The 18,522-nt window shown below is 32.1% G+C and overlaps 1 protein-coding gene across 1 annotated transcript in view; it reads left to right on the top strand.

Annotated features, from left to right (window-relative positions):
- Positions 1 to 18,522, top strand: part of LOC149416575 (uncharacterized) — a 374,680-nt gene that overhangs the window by 240,542 nt on the left and 115,616 nt on the right. The gene's annotated exons all lie outside the window — the stretch shown is intronic.

Below are 18,522 nucleotides of genomic sequence, written 5' to 3'. Positions count from 1 at the left end.
AATTTATTTATATTTAACACCATTTTTTATTGAGCATGTCTTAAAATTATGATAGAAACTGATGCATCTTTAATCGAGTTTTGTCTCGTTAAAACTTTTAATTGGTAGTCATAAAAGTCGAACTTTCGAATGACTTTTGCGTCACTTCCTGACTTTCAATAATTTAATATGAAAGTTCTGAATTCAAGTTTCCCACTTTTTCTACTGTAAGTTTTCATTTATCTCCCTGCTTGTTATTATAATGTATCTCTCTGTTTGTTGTTATAATTTATGTATAAATCTTTTTCTTTAGGGTCTCGTTTTAATAATAATTGCATATAATCATACGTTTTGAATACTCTTATAGAGAAGACACTGAATAAAAAAAAATGTCTTGAATTTTTTACATCGGTTTATTTTATTTGGTTTTACTCCCAGCTGGGCTTTTACATTGATTGTAAGATCAGAATATACCTGTGAGTATACTAGTGAGCTATCAAAAATTATACATAAAGTTTTTTAAGCATGAAATAACGTTAAACTGATAAATTATATATGAAAAAAATATTAGTAAAACATGTTGCAGTAACATAACAAAAAATATTAAAAAACTACATTACCAACGCTACTCTAATTTGTAGATTTCAACAAAGTACTGTTATACATTACGATATTCTATAAACGGAGTCAGTAAATATACCAATAGTAACCCCAAACATGTTGCCCAGATCATGCATCCTATGTGTTAGTGAGTGTGTCTTGATAGTTGATTGTGTATGTATTGCAGAAGAATGTTACGTGTTGTCTTGTAGTGGGAAAATTGAATTTAATAGTGCGACAGTATTTTCAATATGTAATATTGATTATTAGTGTTTAATTATATTGATTTCTGTAAATTTTAGAAAAACAGAAAATGGTTTGCCTTCTCTTTGGAAACATTCGATTTATGATCTTTAGAAAAGTACACAAATACACCACCACGACATTTTTCACGTTTTCTATGTATACTTTTCCAGTTGTTAATCGGATACCATCTGCAAATGACTACGCGGATAATGTGTTGACAGAGACTAATGGATTAACGTTTAAAATTATTTTATCGTTGAAGATACACTGTCAGCTAATACTAATTTATCTATATAAATAAAAATTTAAATGTTCGTTTGTTCAAAATCTTAAATCTCCGAAATTTCTTCACGGATTGCTTTGAAATTTTAACACAACGTTGCATTCGAATACGCGTGTGTTTTTATGGTGACCGGATAAATCATCAAAATGATAATTCATCACATCTTTAAAAAGTTATATAAAGTCATGGAAAGTGGTGAAACAAAAAAAATTACTAGGTTATGTAGGTTAGGTTAGGTTTAATTTTTTTTTCAACGTTTCTTATCATTTTATATCACTTTTTAAAGGTGTGTTGAATTGTCACTGTGTTGAGTTATCATGGAACCGTTTTTATATATAGATGTCACCTGTGACACGTAAAACGATATATTTATTAAAACAACTCCATCTGTTGGACGTAAAAGCAACATGCCTTATTGTTTCTCTATCTGCACAAAGATACTGAGCCACAGAAACACGTGGCGGAGTATAGCTAGTTATTAATATATAAACTCTTCATAAAAAAATGAGTCGTACGTACTTCGTTCAAGAAGCTGCAAAACTTCAGGGGGTTATTTACATAATTTAAGGAAATAATGTATTTTATCAAATAATTTTTTTTTTCTGTTTACCTTAGATAAAAAGTTCATGTAAATGCACTCATACCTCTGATGGTCTATAAAATAGGTAAATCAACTTATATCAAAATAATTTCATTCTTTCTAAATGAACTCTCAGGCTGGAAATGTACGTCGGTCGTTTGCGGTAATATGTAGGTGAATGAATGAAGGCTACAGTGCCACGAGCTGCGTTACGAGTTGACTGAAGGAACGCAGGAAACCAACCTTACCCTAAATTTTTTTCGACATATCTAAAACGGGTAGGCGCTATCAAGTTGTACATAATAGCCAATAGTATCCAGGCTTCTCACGCGTCCATCCACGCTTTATTTTATTCCTGGAAGTCAATCTTTAATTGAAAATATAAACAAATATTAACAGGCTTTTTTCAATCTACACAAAGAGTGACAACAAACCGTCAGGAACAATTTCTTGGTTCCTCGATCCTTTGTACGCAGGAAACTGATTACATTTTTTACCTCGGGCTAATGGACCTTAATGTCACATAGTTCTGCCCCTCTTGGGGTTGTGTCACGTTTGAGGAGTATATTTCAAGATTAGGTCTTGGGATATTTGTCATCGTTCAGGTTCACACGGCCACACCTCTCCCCCATTTCTCGTGGCGGTAAAAGGAAAGCCCGTTTCTCTCCGCAGATCATCCTAATAAATCACATTATAAAGGATTTAGCCCATACACACTAACTTCCTTTAATGCGATTTGAAAAAATTGCAAGGAAAAGCCTTCCCCGTTGGCTTAATAATGACATATCGTTTTCTCTCCCAATGGAAATGTACGGAACATATTTTTTTCGCGAATTCAGAACATTTACCTGGTTATCTAATATTGAAAATTTTCCATTTTCACCAAATTTACTTGTGGCATATTATTTATTTTTATCAATTTTAAAATTCACGCTTCATAATATAAAAATAATCAAACGATAAACACCTTTGTAATACAACACTTATTGAATTTAATATATGGACAAAGGCAGCCGATTGGGTTTCGCTCAGTTCAAGCATCGTCAGGGCCTACATATCAACTAATTATAATTCAATATTAACATAAATAAATGTATAGGAAAATAGTGTCTACTATGATAGACACACACCCTATATCAAATCCATCTTATTTTACACCTCCAAGTTATCATTTTGTTTTCAAAGGAAATTTATTAACTTACCTTTATATTTAAAAATAATAAATTTATAGGGTTATTGCGGAATAATTATAGCGGATATACCTAATGGTATCCTTTATAGTCCAATAGTTTTTTCGTCGCCCGGTTAACGAAAGTTAAAAATAGGAGGGGGTAAATAGAATCATATAAATAAGTAGAGTCCACGTGGTCTAGCCACAGTGGTCTAATGGCATTGGATGCCGAAATAGCTGTCACAATAATAAAACACTAAAATAATTGCAGAAATTAATTTTAACACTATTAAATTTGATTTAAATGAAATTTTTGAAAAATTAAACAAAGTTCTACGAATTAAATACCAAAATATTTAAAAATACTGTCGCTTATATTTTTTTAACTAACTTCCAAGGTTTCTTAATTTTGGCAATTTACAATGTTGAAGAAAGGAACGGAAGGTAAAATATATATTATGTTCTACCAAATACTACCACACTTCAAACGAACTCGTGTGCATATTTCGTTTTATGAAATTTATTTGTTTGTTTTGATACTAATTTCTTCTAATTGAACACAGTTCTCAGGGACCCTCTCAACGCAACTTTTATTAACTTTTCTATAACTATAAATCTATATTATCTACTACAGTATATTCTATCACCATCAATTGGAAAGATATTTTATCTTTAACAGCATTACGTTTCCATGGCAACTCGACAGTCTGTCCGCTACCGTCTCGTACGCAGACTGGGTACAAATTTCCTTTTTCAATTAATTTCGCCCCATTCCGCCGGACGATTGTTCTTCTTGTTTTTGTAGTTGACCGAGATATACAGCTGTACGTTGTCACATCTTATAGCGTGTATTAGAACTGTTATTCTGGGCATCTGGTGCTGTCATGAATCAGATATTACTTTCTGTTTTCGTCGTCAAACACTTTTTTCGACCAAGAACTTTCATGACACGGATGCGATAGCAAGCCATATCTTAAAATCTTTTTCGAATATCTGTTTTTTTTAAGTGTTATATTATTTTTACTATTAGGGAATTTCTAATTATTCATGCTTTTCGTAATACCTTGAAATAATCTTTATTGAACAGTGACAATATTATTGAAAAATCGGAAAAGATACATACGAGTATAGTGTAACTATGATACAGTTATATATGACCGAAGGGGAAATGGTTGGATTAGCCCATTGGTAGACAAGAGCCCCGGCATGGCTTAGGTCCTGGGTTTAATTCATCTATGCGACCGTATCTTTTTCTGATTTTCTGTTTCAAATTTTCGTTTGAGAGTCGTTAAGAGTTAGGCTTCAAAAATTAAATTTTTTAATTTGAGGTTTTTCGAACAAATAAATTGAAATAATGTCTTTGAAAAGAATCATGTCATCTCATCTTCTTCCTCTTTTCCTTCTCGGATTTGGGACCCATTGCTTCGACAAGGCGCTTCCAGTCTTCCGTCCTCCGTCCATTGGAACAGCCTCTGGAATAACTTTCCCTAACTTTTCCCCAACTTATTAATGCCAAAATTTGCATTGAAATTGTACTCGACAAAAGTTAAATGAATCAAATTTAAGATTTAAAAAATCTCCCTAAGAACCCTTAAGGCGATTTTGTCCAAGGCATTCTGAAAATAAAATATTTATGGTTTTTATCTAAATTCCATGGTTATTTTTTTTTTCTTACTCACATTTAAAAGTGTCATCCACTTCCTCTTATTATTTGATCCTCCCTTTCGTTCGTTTCTTCTACTTCAGTCAGCTCTACCGGGAACCTTAATTCACTCAAATTATCCGCGATAGGGCTCATCTTGAAACTTGACACGGATCTGATATAAAATTTAATAAGGGTTTAGTACTGAATGGATTTTATCCCATGAGTCCCATTTCGGCTACTTGAGATACGCTGAAATTCTTATGACAGTTTTTCATATGTTTTTACTAGAAGCAGATTATTAACACACATTTTATCTTCTTATAAAATACTTAGGTTGAGGTGTTTCAAAGCTGATAAAATTGTGATCAGTTGTCAAGCATAACTGTGAAGTTTTTGACTGATCAGCTGATGATCGGAAGCTGAAACTGTTCGACAGTCGGCATTAGTATAGATATATTTTCCATAAAAAATGTCTATAAATTAGATTTACAATGGTATTAAAACAGCTACAAAAGAAAGCTTTTAGGCTGAAAAATCTATCTTCTCTACATAAGAGTTTTCCAGGTATATATTTTTTTCAACACACACGGATAATTTTTGACGGATTGCATTATCCAGTCTGGAAATGTTAAGCTTTCCCGATCGTTACGATGTCAATTGAGTATGATTCCATTAAACCTAAAAGCTTTGGTGCCTAAAAAAAATATTTTCGGTAGTTTTACATTCCAGCTTGAATTCATTTTAGTCGTCTTGTTTATACTCTAGTAGATTTTCCAGAATAGAAATTCCAATGCTTGTTTTCTTGGCTGACATACGTTTGTTTCTTTGCATCAATTTATTATTTCTGGTCTGAGCATGTGGTGCACCTCGTAGCATTTTCATTAGAGATGATCTCAATATCTCAAAACTATTCATCGTCGTGTTATAGTAATGCGGGGGTATACTGATTTGCTGGTGTTGCGTGGTAATTTAGAAATTAAACTGGCGAGGGTGCTGTTTCTCTTTTCAAAGAGTCTCTTCATTCATAAACGTAGTTCTTACATTCCATCATCACAATTATTCTAGTAGGTATTCATTCGCATCATTGTGTTAAGATTCTTAATTAGATCGGTTTTTAGAGTTCGTGGAGGTAGGTACTATATTACCGGTTATGAAGTCTATAAATTTATAATCCTAATTTCCTAACATCTCACGATTCCTAAATTCCTTATTTTTGCTTACGATTAAACTTCCTGATCTATTATTTTCCGGAAATAATGGTTAAGTGGGTCTATAAATTATTGTTGTTTCCGAGTTAATCATTGTCAAGTGTCCAACTTGGTCCCAACATTAATTGCCTAATTAATGTTGACCAATTTCGGAAAAGATGTTGCGCAGTTTTTGTCTTAAACTTATTTTGGTTTGGTGCCCTAAACTGCTTAAATAAAGCAAGGCTTCATTTATTTATCTACTTACCATCTTAGTAATTAGATTTTTACACGCCCGTTCAACGTGGTGTAGTAAAGCTGAGCCTGGTTTAAGACCGTTTTAACCAAACAAACGCCATGGTAATAAGTCGAGTTTTTCACTGTTCTGACCTTACACGCCGCGTAATATTTTTACACCACGTTTTTTAGTTAGGCTGATAGCTTTTACTATAAATACTTGAACTTTTCCCACAAATAATCTTTTAGCATCGGAAATAAACAATTCCGTATTTGGTATCTTTGGTTCCATTCTTTTTATCTTCAGATGAACTGGTATAATTATCGATCATATTATGACTAAGTCTTTGCAGTCTTTCGTTTTTTTTTGTTTAACTAGCTGTACTCAGCCACGCGCTGCTGTGGCTCAGTCTGTCTGTGCATATAGAGAAACAATAGCGCGTTTTGTTTTTACGTCCAACAGATGGCTCTGTTTTTGAAAAAAAAACTTTTAAAGAATTGTGCCTGTCGCAGGTGACATCTATATAATATATGTATATAAAAACTCTCGCGTATTCGAATGCAACTTTGTGTCAAAATTTCAAAGCAATCGGCAAAGAACTTTCAGAGATTTAAGATTTTGAACAAATGAACATTTAGATTTTTATTTATGTAGATATTCGCTAATATACCAAGTAATAATCACCCTAAATTCGTTTGCTTCTTTTTACTTTTTTTTAAATATCCCTGGAAATTTATAAGCTCTAAAAGTTTAGTAATAACAAAACAGCTTAGGCTTTTTGTTAGAGAGTAATATAAGCTTTATTGGTTTTAGCTCTTTTTACGAAATAATAATGGTCATTTGTGCCTTAATATGAATCTGGGATTAATTTATAATATTCTCCCTCCGACCGTAGTTTCTTAGGATAAGGGCAAATGTGAGGGCCGTAAGCCGTTAAGATTTAGGGCCCATATTTTTCACTGCAGTAGTGTTTTTTGGCGATATTTATCGTTCCGTAATTCCTGAGCTAAATTTCGTTGGTTTCATTTTTCTACTGACAAGGCCTTTTGACTTCTATGTCCCAGACAGGTCAATTAAATGGATTATCTGATTCTATAAAAAAATCGAATTTTGAATTCTGAATGAAAGTTTAAACAATATCACTTCAGATATGATTTGAGATATATGATCAACATCATCGGTCTGTAAACCAATAGTGGACCGTGCTCGGAAAATCGGTATAAAACCATCGGTAGTTACGTCTATCAATTCGATATTGTAAAATTTTCGATATCACTGTGCTAGAACAACAACACTTTTGTCGGTTTGTATCTTCGGTGGTTGACGCCCTTGAGGTGATTTTGCACAAAAATAGCGCTACACAAATCATCCAAATTTTATAATTATAATTGGCAGTCTACATTTAAAGGGCGTTTTCACAAAGTTGTTATATACAAATTTTAATAATATAACTGTTAAACTGATTCCCACTTAAACGAAGCATGTTGGTTGATCCTTGTGGAACTCTAACGCGGGTTTGTTTATTGGAATTTTTTTAATACATTTTCCTCGGCGAAGTTTCCCATTGTTCTTTGTATTTCCATCACGGATTGCAAATAAAACGGGAAATTCTGTCACGCCCTTTGCCGTTTATTCTCACAATTCCGAGTCTTATCGCCCGAATGTTTCATGCCTCGCCCAATACGCTTTTCCTCGCAACGGTCAATCACGTATAGGAGACTGTTTCGCCGTAAAACGGATCAACCATTCGTGTAATGCCCCGGCCCTAGCTGGCTAGGGCTGAACAAACAACCGGATCTACGTTCACACCAACGTACACAATTCCAAATACCAAATCCTTCACCTCAGTACATGTGGTATTTTTGTAATTTTGTCGATTTTCCGCCTTATTGAACAATTTATTGAAAAAAATATATAACAGACAATCAAGCATCTCGTCACATTTGTAAACAGTTTAATTGATTTTTTAATAAATTTAATTTAGATTAAATTTGATAATATTATCATTAAGTTCTGCAAGTGTTTTAGTTTTTTATTACTTGCAGAACTTAATAATAATATTATCAAATTTAATCTAAATTAAATTTATTAAAAAATTAAATGGAGTTCTACGAATTAAACACAAAAACAATAAATAGTTTAATTGATGTTTTATAGCGTAATACTTATGTTGGACATTACGTTGCGATGACCTAGATAATTCGGACTTTACCATTCGAAAGCTTTTGCTTTGACAATCTAAGAGTTTCGATATATCAACATTCTGCTCATGTAAAGTTTTAGCTATAAAGTAAATTATGGGTTTTACTAATAAACATGTTTTTTAACTTTAAACAGCTGATAAACAACCATTAATGTATTGTAAAGGCTTGTTTGTTGAAACAGCTGTGTAAAATTTAAGATACTTTTATTAATTAGTAAGGGGGTGTATGTTTAGAGATCGTGTAGTTTTTCAACGTGTCTATATATAGCCAATTCCAAGGAATTGTATACATTATCCATCGTATTTTTTTATATGTATAGCCATTTAGATCGGTTACTAATTCCTTCAATCTAAAAGTTCAAAAAAACCTTTTCATCCAAATCATGTCACCAATCAAATAATATTCCATTTTTCGCTAATCGCATAAAATATATTAAATTTATAAGGCCAGTATTTCCTGGCGTAATATTTTTACGATATTATTTTTCCCTTCTCTGGTGACGTTTCACTCGAAGAAATGGACTTTCAATTAAACTTTGGATGCCCTTTGACATGTATAAACCCCCACTTCAGCCAATCGCATCACCTTTCCGAATTCAGCTGTAGAATCCATTACATTCAACTTACTGCTAACTTTATTTTCTTTTCACTCTTACAGTATTCGAAGTCACGTAGCAATTGCACTCACAAACTGAAGTGTTTTAATGAAGCGTCTACTTATAGCGGAAAACTTAAAAGCTCGCTTTTTAAAGCTTTCAGGTTTTATTGTTCACACGTCTTGATAAATTATTAAGGTTTTATTGTTCACACGTCTTGATATATTATTAACGTTTTATTGTTCACACGTATTGATATATTATTAAGGTTTTATTGTTCACACGTCTTGATATATTATTAAGGTTTTATTGTTCACACGTCTAAATATATTATTTGTGTTTTATTGTTCACATATCTTGTTTTGTTTTCTTCAAACACATTTTGTTTTCTTCAAATACAAATTGAATTGTGCACGGTACTTGCATACGGAATGAACGTACTGTTATTGTATGAATCAAATATTTGTAAGGTACCGTTATATTAGCCTAGCTTAATTTACTATATAGGAAGTTTTAATCACAATTTGCCTGCTGTATAAAAATGTGAATTTAACATTGTGGCAAAGCAGTCGTCGTTCTATCTGCCAAGGATCCGTGATGTCTGTTTCATGTTGTATAATGTCTCTAAATCACAATCCAGGAAACATGCCTGCGCTCGAGATTCGGTAAACCCTCCGAGTTCTCTTTCGCTAACAACGGCCATAAAGTCCAGCCTAATGTATTGCCACAGTTGTATTACCGAGCTGTGGTTATAATTCTCCACGCGCCGCTACTGCCAAACGATTCGGCAGTTTCCGCCGCCGTACGAAGGAGTTTTCGTCAAAGCTTCCGGCTCTATATCCGGCCCGGAAATGGGCCCGTGTGAGAAAAAATGCCGAGGGATATATTTATTTCTACCAGAAGATAAAGGAAATTTGTTTTTCTCTTATGTACATGCGGTTTTTTGCAAGGCACATCATTTCCCAATGGTTCCCGGAATTAACGGGATTTATATGTTTTTTTGTAATTTGCTTCAATGAATTCGCTCATTTTATCATTTCCAACGCGATCGAACCTACATATGAATTCCAATCCCCCCTCCACATATAGATTAATTTTCCTTTCTAATGCCATTTGTTTATGTTCAGCGAACTGCAGTAAAGTGTGGTTTAATATATCAAAAACGAAGGTAAGAACTGCAATCAATAAAACACACTTTTCAGAGAAAATTCTAATCATGATATGTGAATTTCAATAATTTTGTTTTGTGATACATATATGTATGCTCATACTATACTCTATATATATTACTATACTCTATATACTTAAATTTAAATCATCACTAAAACATTTCTTTTAAATAAATGTCACTACACCTTAAATTAATACCTTACATAAATTAAATACCTCAGTTTTTTATTTTTTTATTTACATACATTTGTTAACATGTAATTGTTGGGTTATGTAATATAATGTATATTTGTTGGGTTAGCTGGAATAAATAGGATGTAACCTATAAGCTTTACCTTTTGTACTCTGTATTTTTGAGCAGTAAATATTTTTTTGAATTTTGAATTTTTATATATATATATAGGTATATGTCATTTATTTTTTTTGTGATCACAAAAATAAATATTTATATATATAGCTTGAAACTTACTGTTGACTTCTTATAAAATTATTTTCGATCTTACTGTTAGTAAAAAAAACCTAATTTTAAACTAATATTCAATCACTTTCAGTTATGAAAGCACATCGAAAGTCCGAAGCGCTAACCACTACGCTGAACAGGGTGCTTCTGTTAAGGGGCGACTTTAAATTATTCACAAACAGGTCATTCACAGAAGGCGTTAATTTTTTTTTTTATAAAAAACCACTTTTGCAATTTATACTTTAAAATATTAAGATGAATTATGTGTTTGCGCCCGTACATACGCAATATGAATATGAATAAATAGTTATGTTCATAAAAAATTCAGTTATTTCAAGAAAAGCATACAAATACAATATTGTATCGGTATTTCAATCCAGGTAAAAACAAATAATGCGGATTAATATCGTGAAGCATTACTTGCATAATTGTATTATAATAAAATAATTAAAATAACGCCATCTATTTAAGTCTTTATTATAACGTACGTTTCGTTTACCCTTAATGTTAATAGAACACCAGAGTCCTTTTCTGTGTGTAAAACCCACTTCCACAAATAATAATGTATGGCCATCGCGAGTGTGAAAGCATCACAGCTGACAAAGCGTTTCGTTCAATCAATTTATATATCGTATATTTAATTGAATGCCACTCCGATTTGTTATAATAATGTCGCCTGAAACACTGTAAACATATCGTGGATCGTCGACCTCCGTAAATCAAACCAATGTTACAGATCTGTTGCCCATGGAACGTTTGAAATCATGTCTTGTTTTTTAATATGTTTTTAAAAAATAGCTCTCATTATGTATTACCAATATAAACTCGGGTGATGGGTGTTCGGTTTTCGATTTGCCTATGCGATTTAATTTATGTCATTCCTCAAAATATTAACATAGAAACATATGAACTGCTCACACTAATTCCACATTCCACATAGATTTCACCGTTTATCCTATATTTTTATAAATTTGGCACAGTATGGCTCAAGACATTTTGCAAACTTGCCATAATATGCCAAAATCGTTCAATGGAAATAAAGTATTGCTTTGTTCCTTTCACAAATTTAAATAACTTTAACCGCTCGTTTTCTAATTGGACCAATTATTGCCTATAATAATTTGTTATTCTTTGTGCTATGCATAAAACTGTGTCTTATAAACATTAGTTTATCATAAAAAAATATATTTGTCAACTCAAAATATTTCACCAACAAATGTAGATATAATATGTCTCGACGCCATCTAGTGGGAAATTTAGCACTAACAAAGCCTTTCCTACAAAAATAAAGTTGGTTGTTTACAGGTGAAAAATGATAATAAGTAGTAATTGTTATTGAAGTACTAGTACATATTGAATTATTTGGCGTGTTGTAAATAAGCCGACGTAGCTCAATGGTCCAGCGCACCTGCCCGGACATCAGAAGGTGCGGGTTCAATTCCCGTTGGCGGCATTTATTTTTACTCGGGAGAATATTTTCAATTTGTATTGATATTTTAGACGACTAATTATAGCTTATAATAATTTACATAATAGTTATTTTTATATCGCGTTTTCAGGTATTGAGCAAACCGTATTTATTAGTAGACACGAATTCGCAGTGTTCATAAATTTTCCTCCGGTGTAAACCGAGATAGAGATATATTCTCCTACACCTGATTCCTTATTCAAACCTTTCCATTCCACCGAATATTTTTACAATGTTCCATTTTTTGAAAATGTCTCAATATTTTGCGTACGCACCCTTTGCTTCCTTTTCCACTTTGAATTATTCAACGTTTTTCTAGGGAAATGTGATCAGATGAATCGTTTTTCGAACAGAAAACCAAGATTCCTTACTTTTTTGTTGTTAAATTTGTGTCCACATCTTTGATATCTGGAATTTGAGCCTTTCTCAAAAATCCTCAGTCGCTCTTATTTTGAATTATTATTTGTGGTGATCTTGACTGCACCAATTTATGGTGGACTGCTACCAGTTTGTAATATATTTATGTGGTACTTCTGGTAAAGATTAGTAAGTTATCTTAGAGTAAAATTCAGGATTGGTTCTTAATAATAACAGAGTGTGGGTATACAATTTACCCGGTTTATTGCCACACTAGTTGTGCAAGTTACTTGAAGGAAGCATACTGGTAAAAAGACACAATACGAAAGCAGACATACTCGTTTATACTTGAATGTCTTTTTCATACATTTAGACATACGTTCATTACATTATTAAACGTCATTATAAAATTCCACACTTATAACACAATCCTATGATATCCAGGTACAACCAAACTCCGTTATGTAAATTTATTAATTTCCAAATAAACACTAAACACCGTTCTCAAACTATGATCAAAAACACCTCTAAATATTGCGAGATTATCCAGGCTTTGTTATATTATTGATCTTATCGTGCTTGCGTTTCATATTTTTCAGTGATGATAAAACTTAATAAATTTTATTTCACACGCTAACGTTGTACTACTTTATAAATTTACCCGAACATTACTAACTTCACCCAACGTTATCTTTTTATCGTTGTCCGCAGGTTCGTGAAAATATTAAACACTTACCTAGAAAACTTGGTAAAAAATTTAATGGTCTGATAATGAAATTTTATATCTTTAAATATTTTCTGGTGTATCTGGTGTAACTTTTTTTATCATTTTAAGAATGGTAAAACCAGGTGAAGGTATTTTTAAATTGTGACAAGCCAAAACACTTATTTGAAAATGTGTGTTCATTTCAAGAAATCCCCGGGCTGGCTTCGCAGTAGATGCTGCCTGTACAACATGTGTCCTTTATTGTTATATTTTTTCTTCTGAAAACTGGCAAGCATTTGCCACTGGAGAAACATTTGCAAGGGTCATCCTCACTTTCTTGAGTCGGGTGATTGAGATTTATTCCCTGAGAAAATTGGAAAAGGGACGTCTGTGAATTCAAAAGGCTGGAAATCGAGTTCTTTTGATCCTTGTCTTTGGTTGTACGCTGTTCGTATACCCAACGCGATGCATAGAATTCTTACTTTAATTTCAAATCGTGACAACGCTCAATATTTTTTATATGTTACTATCTTAGACCCGCGAAAACCCACGGGATATTATAATTTTTGGTTTTGTGAATCTTGTAATTTGTAATTATATTTTTGTTTACAAATTACATACATGAAATAATATCAATAGTAATGGAAGCTATAGTAGCAACCGTAAATCATTCAATATGTAGTGTATTTAAAGAGGTGTCCTCTGCGTGCAAAATCGAATCTTCTCAAAGCTTAAATTTTCTAATAAAAATGCGCTTACCTAAGATTATCTGAATTGACCTGCTTGGTAAATTTGTCAATAATTTAAACAAAACAAATACATATTTCAAATTAAAAATCAATAATATATAAAATCATTTATTTACCTACTTTATCGCTTGTCTGATAACGATTCATTAACAGTTTTAATTTTAAAAATTAACAGTTCATTGATCTTGAAAATTATATGCAGTACAAATGAATACAATTTTGCAATCACGTTAGCATCGACAACCGAAATTAATATGTTTAACAATAATTTTACTATCCTACCTTGCCTGAGGTTCAACACTATTTTTTTCTTTGTGAACAATCGATAAATACGGAGGAAATAATGTGGTGTTTTTCGTAGATGGTGAATGATATTCATATAGCTTTTATTACTCGTACAGGGGTTTGCGAATATAACTTGTGGTAAGTTTACTTGTTTTGGGATTTTAATAGAAAATAAAGGGCTCGAATCTGTGTATTGGTGCTCATTTTAAATGTTTATAATTTATGGATGTGCTGCAAATAACCATACTATCATGAGTTACGCAGAAAATATATGATTGTACTTAATGTGATCGCGTAGACGTAAGTTTTAATAAAAACCTCGCCCTTTTATATTATTTTAACCGTCTATCCAAGTGCCGTCGTGATTAAAGCGAAAAATCCCTTGTAAAGAACCATTGGTATTAGGACTCGAAATAAATTAGTACCACGCTTCTAGCCCCTTAAGTCTTATCTTTGGTTTTATCGCCCACTTCGGGTCTAAGGGTAAGCCAGTTTATTGTTATTAATGTAACAAAGTTGTTTGTTAAGCGTTCGTAACCTGCTGGTCGAACCTCGATTATATCTGAAATCAGTACTGTTATTACAAAAACTACAGTTTATGATTTTATTATGCTAATTCACTAAATGGGTTGCTTTGCTCAGAACCAGTACGGTCATGACGCTCAAATGACGAGAAAAAGAAAAAAGGAAATGTATTTTTATTTCAAGTAATCTTGCGACTATCTGGCTATCCAACTTTATTCACCAACCATCGCTACCATTTCTAGCAGCTTACATTATTGAAAATATCTTAATTTAAGATATTTTTAAACTACTTTAATATTCAACCGATTTATCGTATTTCTTCTTGACCAGGTTAATCAATCACACGGAAAAAACTTACTGACGTAAAATATTCATAAATTATTAAAAATCTCTTTTCGTATTCCTGTTTAAAAGGGGACTGCAGGCCTTTAAAGAACGCATTGACAGATTTCCTAGTGAAATGTCAGTAAAACACAATTGTGTTCATAAAAATTCTAATATTTTCGCATTTCTTCATTATATAATAACAAGATAAACGCAGCTGAAAGCACTAATAGTTTTCAGGAAATGGCATGCTGTCATGTTTCTAACAGGATTTTAATAAATCATCAATTTTTCATTTTTCAACGTTCCCTGTCCTAGAAGTTGAAAGTTCTTATTCAAATTGGCGAGAACAGTTTTTCTTTCAAATCAGTATAGCTCACACTGATAGTGGTTTTTTGTTCGCTGTTGGTACGTTTTCATTCGAACATCTTTATGTACTAAATAGATCAAGTACTAATAAGAAATAAATGTAAACAAATACTAAGAAATGTCGTTAAACGATGTTTGTCATCAAATACGAAAGAAAATGTACATCATTACGTGCTGATGAATATGTAAGTACATAGTTTTTTTTACCATTCTTTTTTGACATATAGATATAATAATATTCTAATGTTGCTTTTTGTTTGTGTTTAGATCATACATCGAAAGATGTTGCTGCGAATATTTTCAAAAAAAAATGTATAATCAAAATCTACCACCCAAAAACTCTCACGGCCTTCTAGTCTAGCCTATCCAATTACGCTTTAAATATTTTCCTTTGTGATTCAAGACGGGCTATCTTCCCGAAAGTCACAAATCTTGGCAATACCCGTCAAACTTCGTTGATTGAAGACCATTGTGATTTGATTTTTGCCTTCCCTACTTCGTAATCTGACGTTCTTGAATATGTTTTCTGATTCGATTACTGATTTTCACATCTAAATTTGCGAGTCTAGTTTCCAAAGTTGCCTTTAAAAATATTATTTTAAACTTAAAAATAAGTAGAAAAATTTATTATTTTTCGATCTGCATAAATCGTGAGATTTTTTAAGGTCAAACTTTTTGTTTTCGATGAAAATGTTTTCAGCAAAATAATGCTTTTAAAAATATTTATTAACTACTAAATAAGGCGAAAAATGTTTTAAATTTCCATTTATGTAAATCAAGAGATGGTTTAACGACTTACGACTGTCAAACTTTTTGTTTTCGTCGATAATTTTTACAGTAGGTGTTAAATTGACTTGTTTTGCGCTTTGCCTTTGATCGCTATTTACCGAACAAAGGCTTCTATTTTTCCTACTACATTATAAGCCATTATTAACTAACTGTATTCTCTCAGTATTTATATGGGTTATTCCACCCTTTTATCGTGCTTTTTTCCTTAATTTCTTCAAGAAAATATTTTCGATGGTACGCAATTTCATATATTACCACGATGTTAATTATATTTTTTCTTTATGCTATCCATATTAAAACTACATCTTAAAGTCTTGAATACTTCAGGAATATTCACATTTTTCCGCAAGTTCTACATATATTTTGAAAATTATTATTTTTATTTTGCCATTTTGCCGAGATTCGGGGCACTGTACAAAGGTAAAAATACTTATTACTATTCACATATGTATAGCGATAATGGACAAGGTTCAGATTTGTGGGATAAATTGATAGAAATGAAGTGAAATGAAAAACACAGAAGATTCTAATTTGCAACAATGCCCGGTGGAAGAAAATATTTTATATTTTGACAATTTTTATTTTTGCTTATTATTATTTAGAAAGTAATATAGTTGCGATCTTAAGTAGGTTGCACCTTTAATATGTTAAAATTGACGTAAGCTTCCTTAGTATTGTATTTGTAAACAATATCGGGGTATTTCTTCATTATATCAGAGAAGAAAGGCGATTATTTGCTCCTATTCTTGCGAGCACAAAAGATCAGCAGTATGAAGTAGGAATTCAATGAAGAATGTCAATCTCCCTCTACAAGAGGAAGGGTGTAGGCCAGTGGTTCTTAACCTTTTTGGGGGTACCGAACCCCACCAGTTACATATGCACATTCACCGAACCCCTCCTAATTTGAAAAATTAGGAGTAAATGTCTATGGTCCGTATATAATGACTATGGTCATTTTCGGGCGGCCATCTTGACCGGTAATCGCAAGCTCTACCGCTGCGTGATCACCTTTAGCCAATGATGGACAAGCGGGGCATGTCACCACGAATCATATAAGTCGGGGGTCTTGATCTCCACCGAACCCCCGAGACTGACTCACCGAACCCCTGGGGTTCGATCGAACCCAGGTTAAGAACCACTGGTGTAGGCTGTAGTCTTGTTGGCTTGCGTGTGACGCGGGGCTTTTTATCCATTGTCGGCTTAGCTGAAACAAAACAGTCGGTAAATTCATTTTCAGTAATTGTAAACTAGTTTTATCGTTGGTACTTTGTAGCCACCCAACGCTCTAAATTACTTGATTTTAGTTGAGCCATTCGTTTACTTTAAATTGTTTTTTTTTCTTACTTAAATGTCATGATCTTTTAAGACATATTGTGGACTAAAACATGAAAATTGTCAGATACACAAGTAGTCTTAAAGATTATTCGAGCTCCCTTAAAATAGTCCACATGTAAGCTCTTCTCATTTCCACCGATTCCCATTCTCCCCGCCATCTAATTGTGGTATCCAAACTCCACCATAATAATATTTTCTTTTCGATAAATTTTTATCTCCCTTATAAATATGTTCGAAAATATAAAAACATCGCTATGTGATTGAGCCTTCTTATTTAGCCAACATATTTTCCTTCGCACCTTTTGTGAATTTTTTGGACGTCTTTCTACCAAAATTAGACGGTTTAATTAACTGTTGGAAAACCAATTAGCCTCATCGATGTTTACTTTATTATTAGGTAATCACTCTTATAAAATTCCCTAAATTTCCCTAGAATTATATACATTTAATTAATATAATTTTATGAGTTTATTTATTACACTGTTATAAACATATATATATTAGTTTATTTATACACGTGGTGGAATTATATAGTATTAAAATAGAAAATAAAACATTTTTTAACTTATTTCCACTTTTTTATTTTACCAGTACCGGTTTCGTCCTATTATGGACATCTTCAGGCTGGCAATTGAAATTCTTTTGTTACAGAATTTATACAAAATTAGGTACACAATGTCAAGGTAGGTACATATAAGTGGAAATAAGTTAAAAAATGTTTTATTTTCTATTTTAATATAATTTTAATATCATTTTTTATCATTTATACAACTTCGAAATTTTGTTTTTCTTTTATATAGTATTCAATATTATTAGTATTTAATTTATGCTTTAATAAAATATTTTTGCTGTGTAATGCCATCAAATTGTATTTGCATTTCCGTGAACCTTCAAAATGTCCCAATTTTTCCAATATTTTATTTATTGGTCACCGGACAAATCATCAAAATGATAATTCATCACATATTTAAAAAGTTATATAAAGTCATGGAAAGTGATGAAACAAAAACTTTATTAACTGGGTTAAGTAGGTTAGGTTAGGTTTAAATTTTTTTTCATCGTTTTTAATGATTTATATCACTTTTTAAAGGTGTGTTGAATTGTCGATGTGTTGATTTATCATGGAACCTTATTAATTCTTTCACACTGTTAAGAACCTAATAATGAATAATCAATACGAAGATCGATACAATTTATAATTTAACCTCATTGATCCAACCGGTTATCACGTGAAAATATAATAAATAATCAAAGAAT

This window comes from Hesperophylax consimilis, chromosome 16 (genome assembly GCF_061612785.1).
Source record: "Hesperophylax consimilis isolate HC1 chromosome 16, BYU_Hcon_1.0, whole genome shotgun sequence".
Taxonomy (NCBI): Eukaryota; Metazoa; Arthropoda; class Insecta; order Trichoptera; family Limnephilidae; genus Hesperophylax; species Hesperophylax consimilis.
This window is presented reverse-complemented; position numbering and strand designations above follow the sequence as displayed.